This window comes from Ptychodera flava, chromosome 7 (assembly GCF_041260155.1).
Source record: "Ptychodera flava strain L36383 chromosome 7, AS_Pfla_20210202, whole genome shotgun sequence".
Classification (NCBI taxonomy): Eukaryota; Metazoa; Hemichordata; class Enteropneusta; family Ptychoderidae; genus Ptychodera; species Ptychodera flava.
Genome location: NC_091934.1, coordinates 36315490 through 36327404, shown reverse-complemented (window position 1 = coordinate 36327404; position 11915 = coordinate 36315490). Strand labels below are relative to the sequence as shown.

Below are 11915 nucleotides of genomic sequence, written 5' to 3'. Positions count from 1 at the left end.
AAAAATATAGCCAAAAGTTAGACATACTGGTGCTTTAAGTTACTGTATTGCATAGAGGCGTTTATTTCGTAAACCTGTAGGGTATAATCATAGTCTATTTTAACTTTTATGGTCTAAACTCTGACCATACAACACAAGTAAGATAGGCATGATGGGTAAACACTATGTTTGTTACACGTTTGAAATTAAATAAAAAGATACCGGCCGGAGTAAACTTTTTCACATTCTCTGGATTTTGGAAGAGAGATGCAACTTGAATGTGCTGTTAAATTAACGCTTCGAATTCTAAACATTATTTTTCATAATTTTTAGCAAAGATTAAAAGAGAGCAGGTAGTGTAAATAACTTGTTGTGATATTGTTAGCCTAATAACTTGCTCTGATGAAATCCCTACTGAGAGTGGGGATTGGGCCGAGTGGTTCTTTCTGTCCGCTAGGCGACTCGATGCCGTATGTTGAGAGTTCGAACCCGATTGAAAACTAGCCGTATTTCCTGAATATTAGGTCTACAAACAAATATATGGTTAAAATGAAGTGGAAAAATAACTTCTATTTTCCGATAGGATGACGACGGCTTGTCATATTCCCGGATTGTATCCCAAGAAGATCGTAATATTGACTTAAAGGAAGCATTTTACCCATTATAGGCAATCAAAAAGCCCCAGTATTGTTAGTTATCATATCATTACAAAATAACCATACCACTGTAATCATATGGTCGCCAGATTTACCCCTTTCAGGGGCCATCATAAATAAATGCTCGAGATCGAAACCCTGAACTGGGAAAGCAATTTTTGATGAAGAACTCAAAACAGTTATGAAAAATTAGCCATCATAAATACCTTTTTAGTAGGTAAGTCGGTCATTTTTAGTTGGTAGGCAGAACGAATACTTATGACAAGTTCCGGAAATATATATGAACACCAGAAGCCGTATGATCAGTGCTAGATATTCTAGAGCTTTCTCATGTCGCTGTATTAAAGTATTATTGAGCCTTTGCCATTATTGTGTTGCTGCATCGTGACATGGTCTGCTGATATGAGTTTTGTTCTACTATGTGGAATTCTGCTGTCTCGTGACGTGCAATATTGTCCTGTGCTGTAGACCGTTTTCCATAGTGTTGTGATGTATCATGTTGCTTGATGGTGTGCTGTGTTACATTATGTTGCGCGACCCTCTGTTGTGTTGTGCTGCGCCATGTCACGTACTGCGCATTGTATATTGTACTTTGCTGTACCTTCGCCCCAGGTTGTGCCATACTGCGATGAAGGGAAGTAACTACCTCACAAATTAGTCCTGTGGCTAATGATCTCTACTGAATGGCAATGGGAAGAGTTCAGCAGGATCTTTTGTCATGCTTTAGTTACCTTACAAAATGTTCGACTGGATTTTCTAAGGTGAATGGTATAAATAATTTTATTCCTGGCATCGGAAAGCCGATCTAAAGTATTTTAATGTGTTCAAACTTGCTAGGAAATGTATTTCTTTCATTCAATCCTACACTACAAGCGGTGGATATTTTACATAGTTATAGCAAAGTCTACACAAGTTTATTCTCTGTTATTTTATCCGCCAAAAGATTTGAATAATATATCATATGTGTTTAGTAAAATAATACAACGGAAATATTTGAAATATTTATCCGTTTACAAAAATGCTCATATATTAAAGGTAAACAGTTAAGGTGATCGACAAGTCGTTGTGTGAATTCACTCGTTCGACACGGCAACTTAGAAATAATTTCGAGGTCTTAAATGAGATAACTGTCACCATACCTACAGTGAATAAAGTTGCGTTACAGGCGATGGTTCAGGGTTTCGAAATGGCATCTTGTGTAACTTTAACTGTGTTGATAAAATATCATAATAGCAATGTCTGTCAAAACGCTCTTCACAGGAAATGATCACAAGGTCGATTCCGTCATGGTTATTATCGAATCTTGTACGAACACAGACGACGTCTTCGTAAATACTGGTTATCAGCCCTATTCACAGTTTTTTTATCGTTGATATGATTTAAATTTGTCGAACCACTTAACATGCGTGTTATGTATACATGAAAATCTAAAGTTGTAAAAAATGCTTTTACGTGTTTCACTTCATAAAAAGAGTTACCGACTTGAATATGAATAAAGTATGCCTTCATTCTCACAGCTCTGCGGGTCCTGTTGTTTTAAACAATCGCATCCGATCGAGGACGTGGCACAGATTGATGTGTTACCCAAGCAGGGACAACAGGCGAGGGCAACATTTACATCTGAGTTCCCGATATCCAAGTAATGTAAAAGCACTTCACTGAGTATGTAAGCATGAAAGGATTCGAAGGAGTCACCTTGATCAAGTTCTCCAGAGTCTCATGAAATTACTAACAATTATAATTATTATTAATATAATTATATGAGATTATTATAAAAAAACGTAGAATTGATACAGTAGTGCACTACGAGATAATGTGGGGCCAAACAGGGGAGCGATACCCGGCCTATTGTCAGATGCACTTCATTGGTCCATGCTAAACTGTAATGGGGCGGCTACGTTTATATGTATTAACCAGTAAGGTAAAATGCCCTTCGAAAGTGAAATATTTGCCCACATATTCCTCAAAGGATACTCTCAACAATTCTCTGACCAATTCAAGCCGGGGGTATCGTACAAATTTTGGCATTGGAGAAACAAATTATCCAAAGTTTACAGATATTTGACATTCGAAATGGCTGCCGTCCTCATAATAACTCTATCGAGAAAAAGTAACTGTACGAGTGTCACAAAAGAAGCAAGTGAAAATTTGCCGAGAGCAGCAAATCAGCACCCCCAAGTTGTACACTAGAAAAATATTGTAAACATGTACCCTAAGAGTATTCTACTGTAAAGGCACCTTGTGACAATCAATGACTGATACCACAGGGGATGTTACCCAGTGTTCTTCATGTGTACCAAGACGAAATGAAAGGATCCGCCAAGCATTTAAATAGTTTTCGGAATGAGCTACGTATACTATATCGGGCTTGAAAATTGCGGCTTTAAAGGCACCTTGAGACAATCAATGACTGATACCACTGGGGATGTTACCCAGTGTAGAATTTCTAAAGCATTAAAATAGTCTTCGAAATGAGGTATACAATATTGCTTGACCGATACAGAGAGTTAAATTCGTTGATAAAACTCTACGACACAAAATTTCGAAACGATCTACATTGTAATTGCATATGATGGTTGCAAATAATGTCACAATTAGATTACTAGTAGCGTTTCACAGCATAGATGAAATACAGCTCAGAAAGATTTATACAAAGTCACAAATGAAATTTTGCCACAATCAATTGCACGAAATGACACATACGTGTTACCTGGACAAGATTTGTCGGTATTGTAATAACCAGATCTTATTCAAAGAGAATCAATACATTTGCAGAATATGTGATAATATTCCTTTATTATACCGATCAGTATATTTTATGTATATTTCCTGTTTACTTTGCCATAGTCTTTTCAATGCGAAAGAATGTTAGCAGTTATTATTTTATATGCAATTTCTGTCATATGATGAGTATGTACAATACTTTTTAAAACTACTTTAAAGTATGTTCGTCGTGTCTACATATAACATTTTCAATCAATATTTGGTTATTAGTCAACTTGATAAAATATTTAATGCGACTTTACGCCTGTAATTCGACAAAGACAGACTCACAAAGGAATTATAATCTCTGTCGCATTCCAAACACCAATTATTACTTGAACTACAATACCTCTTGAGAATTTCGCCATTTAGGAGAATTCTCTCGTGTAAATACGCTAAATGATATCAACATGAAGTATTCTCGGTCGAGAATACTTGCTCTAGTATTAAGGTAGTATTAGCCTCGAAAGTGAAAGACTTGAAATTTTGCCTAAACCTTATTAAATGAAACGTTGAACCATTCTCTTACCAAATCAACAATAAAAATCGACGGTCGCCGTACAAAGTTTGCAACTAGCGAAACTAATTAACAAACATTTTGCAATATATGAAATTCAAAATGGCCGCCAACTATGTGTTAACTATGTGGAGGAAAATTAAAATTTCGATTTTCGTAAAACTAAAACGGAAAGGTATTTCTTTCTCTAAGAGCTTTAAAATGAGCCACCAGAAAATAATGGTAGAAATTTGAGAGTCCGAATATCTATCCACGAGGCGCGTTCTACCTCAAACAAGTCAATGCAGTTATCCTATAAATTTCTTAGGAAAATATTATCCGTTACATATTTAGATTAGCGAATTTAACACATTTAGACATCTCCACAATTTGTGTGCGTCATTCAGAGCAGATAAAATGAAAATATGTCTTCGGCTGTTTTCTTCTTCAATTTCTTTCTATCCTTCCCGTGTAATCTTCAAATTGCAACGTGTCATCTGTACGAAAGTGAAATATTACGAATGCAATCCTTGTGATTCATGATTGCCAATGCTGACTAGTTGAAGTCATGTTGTCATCAGATAGCTTGAAAATAAAACGTTTTGCTTTAAATTTTAAAAAATTACCATTATCATTAACCTAAAATGTATTAAACCAGAATAATTCATGTGAAGATACTTTCGAGCTAGGTTAAAGCTACTAAATGAACATTTCAGAATATGAATGGGAATAAGCTACGATTGCATTTCATTTATTTAGAATACATGGGATTGCAGATTCACTATAGCAGTATACACACCTGTGGTATTGTTGCAGGGAAATCTTTCGCTTTCTCAAGGAACTTGGCAGTTATTGCGCACTGAAAGAAACACAGGAAGATTAGGTGAGCTCAATAATACAAATGACATTGTGTGCTACTAATAAAATGTACAGGCACACTGCTCCAATACAATGCACAATGTTACGGACTCCATATATTTCGGACCAACCCGGATTGGGATTGAAGAACTAATTTAGGTATCGGAAAACGTCAGTTTCTGACGCAGCTCTGCACTCATGTGCTATTGCTATACTTGATTCAAACAGCCGTACCAAGGAAAGACTCATCCCGTTGTCTATCTTCAAACACCAAGGATAATTGGCAGAGAAACAGAGATTTGAGACAAACAGGATAATTTCAAACTGCTTGCCCATACATCTACGGACAAGGTAACGTTACTCACTAACTTCACAATAGCGACCAGTCACACATCCAGGGCATTGGCACCTCATATTACTACAAGAACCTGAACCTGGTTGGCAAGCGCCACCATTATGACATAATACGCCCGAACAAGGGTCGCTATCTGTAGAAAACAGGGAAGGAAGACGAAACACCTGGTTAAACAAATGCCTGACTTGCTATGGCTAGCTCTGAATTTTTATTCGACCATGCTCAATTTTTAAATCTGAATGATCTTTTCCTGGTGCTATAACCACGGAGAAAGCTACATTAAAATTCTAGAAACACATGATTGAAACAATGTTCAAGGTCAAGGAACAACCTCGCAAAAACGAGAATCAAACTCGATTTGGGTACAATTTAGTTTGTGTAGCGCTGGCCGTTATGTCGCGTTGTGTTCAATAAATCTTGTGAATTCTGTATGTTGCTGTTACTTTGCTCTTCTCTTTGCACTCAATGACGTATGGCTATTATTGGCGTACATCAAAATATTCTCACTTTTGCCACATATTACACAAAACAATCATAGTAACTCACGTTGCTGACACCGTGTACCATGGTAGCATTGGGGACAAGAACAGGAGTAGTCACATGACCGTGGTGAGCAAATCCCATTATTGGAACATGGATTAGGTCGGCATGGGTCAGACACTGCAACAAAATAATGAGCAAATATATAGTAACAACATGTAGATGTACGCTTTGTAAATTTGATTTGTTCATAACTATGTCCAATCATGGGTATTTCATTTCACACTGTAAGTGGGTAAAATGTGCATTGTGAATCTCAATCATCGAAGAAATGCCAAAAAGTAGTAAAATAGTCTGTGATCATGGAGATAAAAAGAACAGCTCCATGCTGTGATTCATTACGGTTAGAGTAAGGCCAAAAAAGAAAAGAAATGTTTCTGGTCAGCGCGCGCGTCACTTGAACAACAGCGCGTCCCCTTTTTTTTCTGTTTGTGGCCGGCGGCCGTGGCTGACACCAAACCAAAATGGCTGAAGAGAAAGAGAAAATTCTTTGGGGGGCATGATCAGTGACTGCATGAACAGTATATATGTGACTATATTGATAAAACTATAAAACTGACCCTCCTCCCTCCCTTGAGAGAAAAAAAATAAAAAATAAAAAAAAAAATAAATGCGCGTCGCCGCACCATTTTTTAAAGAAGGACCTGACCAGAAACATTTCTTTTTTTTTTTTTGGCCTAACCGAGGATTCTAGTGAGCAGCCATTTTGTAGATCTTCACGCGCCTTGAAAACCGATTAACACTAATCAAACTACGAGCATTTCTGAGACAATAGTTCGTCCTCACTCTGTACAGCATTTCTGTGGGTGAAGATCGTTACTGGAGTCGTTTATGCTAAAATGAGCCGATCGCCTGTCGGCGGCACAAAAGTCAAAGGAGAGAAGTTGAGAAAACATGAACATGGAGAAAAGTACGTCATTTCATCAAGCGCAAGTTGCATGCGATAGACCGCTCGTCAAGCGTCATACGTCACATAAACTCTCTGCTGTCGTTCGTATCCAACATGAGTACCATCGATTCCAGGCGAATATGATATCAGACCCGTCTTCATTACATGTAAATTTCAGGATTAGGATGGTGTTTTGCACTGTATTCAAGTAGTTAGCCCGTAAGCGTCTCATTCAATGGTTTACCGACCAATGATGACATGTTGATGAAAACTCAGGGCGATTACGTTATTACGTTGTGACGGTCAAATTCATATTGAAATTTGTCTTCGGTCCTGCAGCATTTTGGCTACTGCCATGATAACTGATAACAATGTTGTCGTGTCCATTCCCATAAAATCATTTGATTCACATTCGTCCGGTGTACGATGAACATTTGTTAGTCGACGTATGTTTTTACCTTGTCAAGGTCGGTAACGAAATGGGACAAGGAAAAACGGGACCGCGGGATTGAAACGACTTCGACATTATCAGTTCACTGCCATTGTGCCAAAACGTCTGCAAACCAAAGCAGCTATTGTTTTGTGGCGTGTGATTTCTGCATCGCTACGTATTTTGCCTTGGGAAAATTTCCTGTCGATGTCTTGAAGCCCATGCAATTTGTTTCCACCTTGTATTTTCTAATCCCAAGTACTTCAAGTTCATTTTTATTCATAAATTGTTCAACTCACTCAGTATTCTCATCGAACGGACAATGTCGGGTTTCTAGACCTTTTGGCGCAAAGTCGTTTCGGCCGCACAATTTCCGACGCCAAGACGTTTAGGCAACGCGACCAAAGACGTTTCGGCACTACCTGGTTGGGGGAACTCGTGCCAAATGTTACAAATCAAAACACTGAGAAGTAAAGTGTCAGCATTCACATGCTTACTTGTAAAGTTTGTGAGAACATGGTGAAAAACCGTGAGAAAAGAGTTTCATATCATTTCAATAGCAATAGCCGCCGACACTCTCAAAGTTTGAAAAGCGGCGCCTAAACGGCACTGTAAAAGTCATACTGGTCAGAACGCAAAGGTCACGCTTATGAATATGACTGGTCTGTCAGTTACTTATAAGTTTGAAGGAAAAAAATAAATCGTAACGGGGTGTCGAAATGTCTTGGGGCCAAAAGAAGCCGAAACTTTGGCCGAAAGAGGCCGAATGTTGCTTGAATGTTGAAGATGTGAAGGGTGTCTGTTGCGGTATTAAAGTGTTCCCGCTGTCACTGAGGCCGCCAGTAGAACGTACCATTTATGTATACGGGACAGCCCTTCAAAGATGTTTAACATTACGAAACTTATCCACCACTCCTGGTGCTTTTACAAAAGCACAAAAATGTCCCAGATAAAACATTTAGTGTGTGGGCCATTTTTGTAATCTGAAATTGTACCGTCAACAATGTCATAAGTCTGACCTTGTCCGATTGTGTCGATAAATTATGATCTTTTGGGAGCGGCCACCCCTATGAGAAAAACGGTAAGACCCACCTTTCGCCAGGTACACTCTATGGTCTTGACCCACGCAGTGAACGGTAGGTGCTAATGGGATTTTCACAGCGGATGTTGTCCAAGTGCATGCGAATACTGTGACGCTGCTTGCTTAGCGTAATCCCTTGTCAATCAAGACTTAACGGTAGTCTCAAATGCCAAAATGTAAACCTGTGCCTCTCATACATTTTTATTCCAGAATTTCACCCAAAAACAGGAACTTCACGACCAAGATATTCTACACACAAGGAAGATCAATATTATAGGAATACTTTTCAGGGATAAAAGAAAAATCGTGTTTTTATCTCAAAATACCAAACAAAGGCGGAAAGCTACCTTAATATGGTTTGCTTGGGGATGTACGATCAGAAAAAACTCACTTAAACAATTCATTTTAAATTCATACAGTGATTGAGATGTTAACATTTTCATCGTAAAATAACACAGCATTGAAACTTTGAACGGCAAAGATTGCTAATTAATTTTTTAAAATTTGAATAGATGACATTATTTCTTCAAAAGACTGCCTTCTGTATGATAAATGCATATCATTCAGGTACAATTAAAATGAAAATGCAAGAACGCTACAATTGAGACTTTCAGCCTGTCTTTATTTTAAATCTCCATATCCAAGAATATTTTATACATTGCTTAAAATGTCCCAGGTGACATTTGAACCAAATTTGCCATTATTGCAGGCAGTACAAATGTATTTGCTAGAACATTTGAATTTTAATGTCAATGTAAATTTCAATTTTAATTTGAAAAATGCGAATGAATGGAATTATTTATTTTTTTAACAAATTCCCATGATTACAGCCATAATTTCATAGATTAAAAGTTAATTTGATACTTTCAACTTAAATTTCAAACTAAATTTCAACTTCAATCTGAATAAGGCAATACACTGAGTTGTTACTGTTAATCAAATTTGCAATTATTTTACCCAAAATACTAGAATCCAAAGGTTAAATTGAATATTTCTATCTTCCAGTATTGTCAATTTTGTAAAACGTTTGTAAGCAGCGTCTGAGCTACGTCTTTTGTTTTTAAGAAAATAAATTTTTGCTTGGTCGATATGTTCAGTTTTCACTATTTGGCAGAATGTATCCGGAAGTTCACAAACTGCATATTCTCCCATGATCGTCATTCTGTACTTTCTTTGGAGGGTACCATTTGCCAGACAAGAGTTGGATCATCTTAAGTCGGCTGTGACTAACAAATCCAAAAGATCCACTGATCATTTGCAAATAACAAAAGGTGGCAACTCAACAGGAATCAATTTAAGCACTTGTCTTCGCAATATGTCTCTACTAACCGCTGACTATATGTCTATAACCATTTCAGAATATTTATGCGTGCGTCATAAAAAGGTAGTGTCAAACATTGGCGTCCAAAACTGCGCAATACTTATTTATTTTTTACTTTGCATTTATCCGAAATCAATGTTTAGCTATATGATTTATGTGAGGAGACTTGATTTTTTTTTATTTTTAACGGGTATTTTACAAGTTTTTTTTAGGTATTTGAGGGCCTAGCTGATAAGAAAAAGATTTAAATCGCGACTCCGTCAGATATTCTCCCCGTGTTTGTAAATGCACCTGAAATCATTGGTTGCCCGTGGAATCCCAATTCATTAAAACCGTCATCAAGCCCATCATCAGAAAATTAATTAATTTCTTCTGGATGTATCTCGAATAAAGAACCACATGACATATAATGGTTCTCCATTTTTTCATTAATTGATGGTTATTCTGTTTCAGTTTTGCTGAAGGCTTAAAGCAACTTTTTGCAGTTCTCTACTGATTTAACATTTGTTTATGTCGATCGATTGTACCAAGTTTGAATCGTGTTCTCGTGTCAAAACGTGAACAAGTGTCACTCCAACGATCATATTTCGATCACGTCATTTTTCTGCCATTTTTGCATTTCATTCAATGTTTTGGTGTTCTGCAGTTCAATACCGTAAAAATACCCACTCTGCTGGCAACGTGTGCCAGAGTAACATCCTTGGCATGAACAGGAGTAGTCGTTACACGATCGTTGAGAGCAAACGCCACCATTAGAACATGGATTGGGCTGACAGGGATCAGACTCTGAGAACAATAAATTGAATGGAAATATTCATTTCTGCATATACACATTTTGGATTAAGCTCCATTAAAAAATGCAGTGGGGCATGTTTAGGTAAACAAAAATGTTTGGAAAATGTAAAATAGCTGAGTCTTAGTTTGGAAATTAAATGTTAGATTGCTAAAACCAAAAAAACCCTAAATTTTCTCTGATCGCTTTCATTGTATCACCACTTTACGTGATACTTGTAATTGCCTTCGGTCAAGTACTTCAAGCTATAAGTGACAAACTGTGAAAGTTCATTTAATATGTGAATTATATACGAGATAATGCAAAACTGCTAAGTCTCTTTCACTACCATCATTATAATTTATAAATTTATCATCAATTAAATTTAATTGCACTTTCATAAACTTTGGTCAAATTCATCTAGTAGTCACTTATTTTGAAAAACTAATTTTATAAAAATTACCAATCAGCTGGCAGAACAATTTTCATCAGTTTAGGTCAAGTTCTTTCAGTTTATTTGCTTCATTTGGAATGTTAATTAAAAGTGCAAATAATCAATTTGCTAACATGAAAATGCAAAATGCCTTTCACGTCTGCAATATCATTGTCTCATCAGTAGCCATAATGAGTTCATAAACGTTGGTAAAGTCCTGCCAGTGTTATTGGGTATGTTCCTTAAATATGCAGATTAGTAATTAGGTGATGTTAAAATGCTGAACAATTTCATTAATATTTCATCATAGCATCGTCAATGTCAGCTTTTGTCAACTATGATAAAGTCGATTCAAATATATAAAGTTATAAAGTTCATACAATATGCAAATTAGAAATTCTTTTATGTAGCATTAGTAAAACGACTATCATGAATGTTATATCATAGTATCTCCAATTTACATACCAAATTTCATCAGTTTTGAAAGAGTCAATCTAGAGTATTTCTCCCTTGTAAGGAAGATTCATTAAATTTGAAAATAAGTAGCGCTCATTTTCATTATTAGTGATATTTAGAGAGAATTTATTACATTAAGAACAGCTGCACAAAATCTGATAAAATATGCTTCAAAAATTGATCACACATGGATAGATCAGCCTTAAAAGATATTTAAAGGGGTGACATGAAAGTTAATTGCAAATTTACATATTTGATTAAGTTTCCTTATTAAATAAGAACAAAGTTTGCGAAATTTGTCACGCTCCTCGGAGATACTATGATATAACATAAATGAATGTCATTAAACATTTTAGATCACCTAATTTCCAATTTGCATATTTAAAGAACCTCATAATTAGGGATAAAGTTATTAAGCATTTTAGATCACCTAATTTCTAACTTGCATATTTAAAGAACGTTCCTAATTAGGGATATATATCTGAATTAACGCAATCACAGCGATATGATTCTGGATTGACTTGATCAAAGTCCACAAAAGTCGCTGTATTCATTGAAAATACTATGAAATAATATTTCTGAAAGTCATTTAGCATTTTTACTTCAGTTCCTAATATGCATATTGAATCAACGTTCTGAATTACAGATATCTGGATTGACGTAATCAATGTTGACGAAACTTGCAAAATACATTTGAGACACTATGATATAACAATCATGAGGGTTGTTGTTGTTTTAGCATTTTAGATAAACTAATTACTTATTTACAAGCAAATGGTCGATAAGTTTCAAAGCCTGATTTCAAGTTTTGAATGGAACAGTCAAAAGGTCAGGGTATTATAGCGTCGTAGCGAATGTAAAAATGACAAAATAACATCAGAACATC

The 11915-nt window shown here is 36.2% G+C and overlaps 1 protein-coding gene across 1 annotated transcript in view; it reads right to left on the bottom strand.

Annotated features, from left to right (window-relative positions):
* Nucleotides 1–3413: 3413 nt before the first annotated feature.
* The window catches only part of LOC139136217 (uncharacterized), a 34494-nt gene continuing 25992 nt past the window's right edge, over nucleotides 3414–11915 (bottom strand). Inside the window, exons 14-18 of the mRNA XM_070703958.1 lie at nucleotides 10038–10154; nucleotides 5654–5767; nucleotides 5118–5240; nucleotides 4694–4753; nucleotides 3414–4391 (exon numbers count right to left, since the gene is read on the bottom strand). The gene's annotated coding sequence lies outside the window, so the exon portion shown is untranslated. The remainder of the gene's footprint in view (nucleotides 4392–4693; nucleotides 4754–5117; nucleotides 5241–5653; nucleotides 5768–10037; nucleotides 10155–11915) is intronic.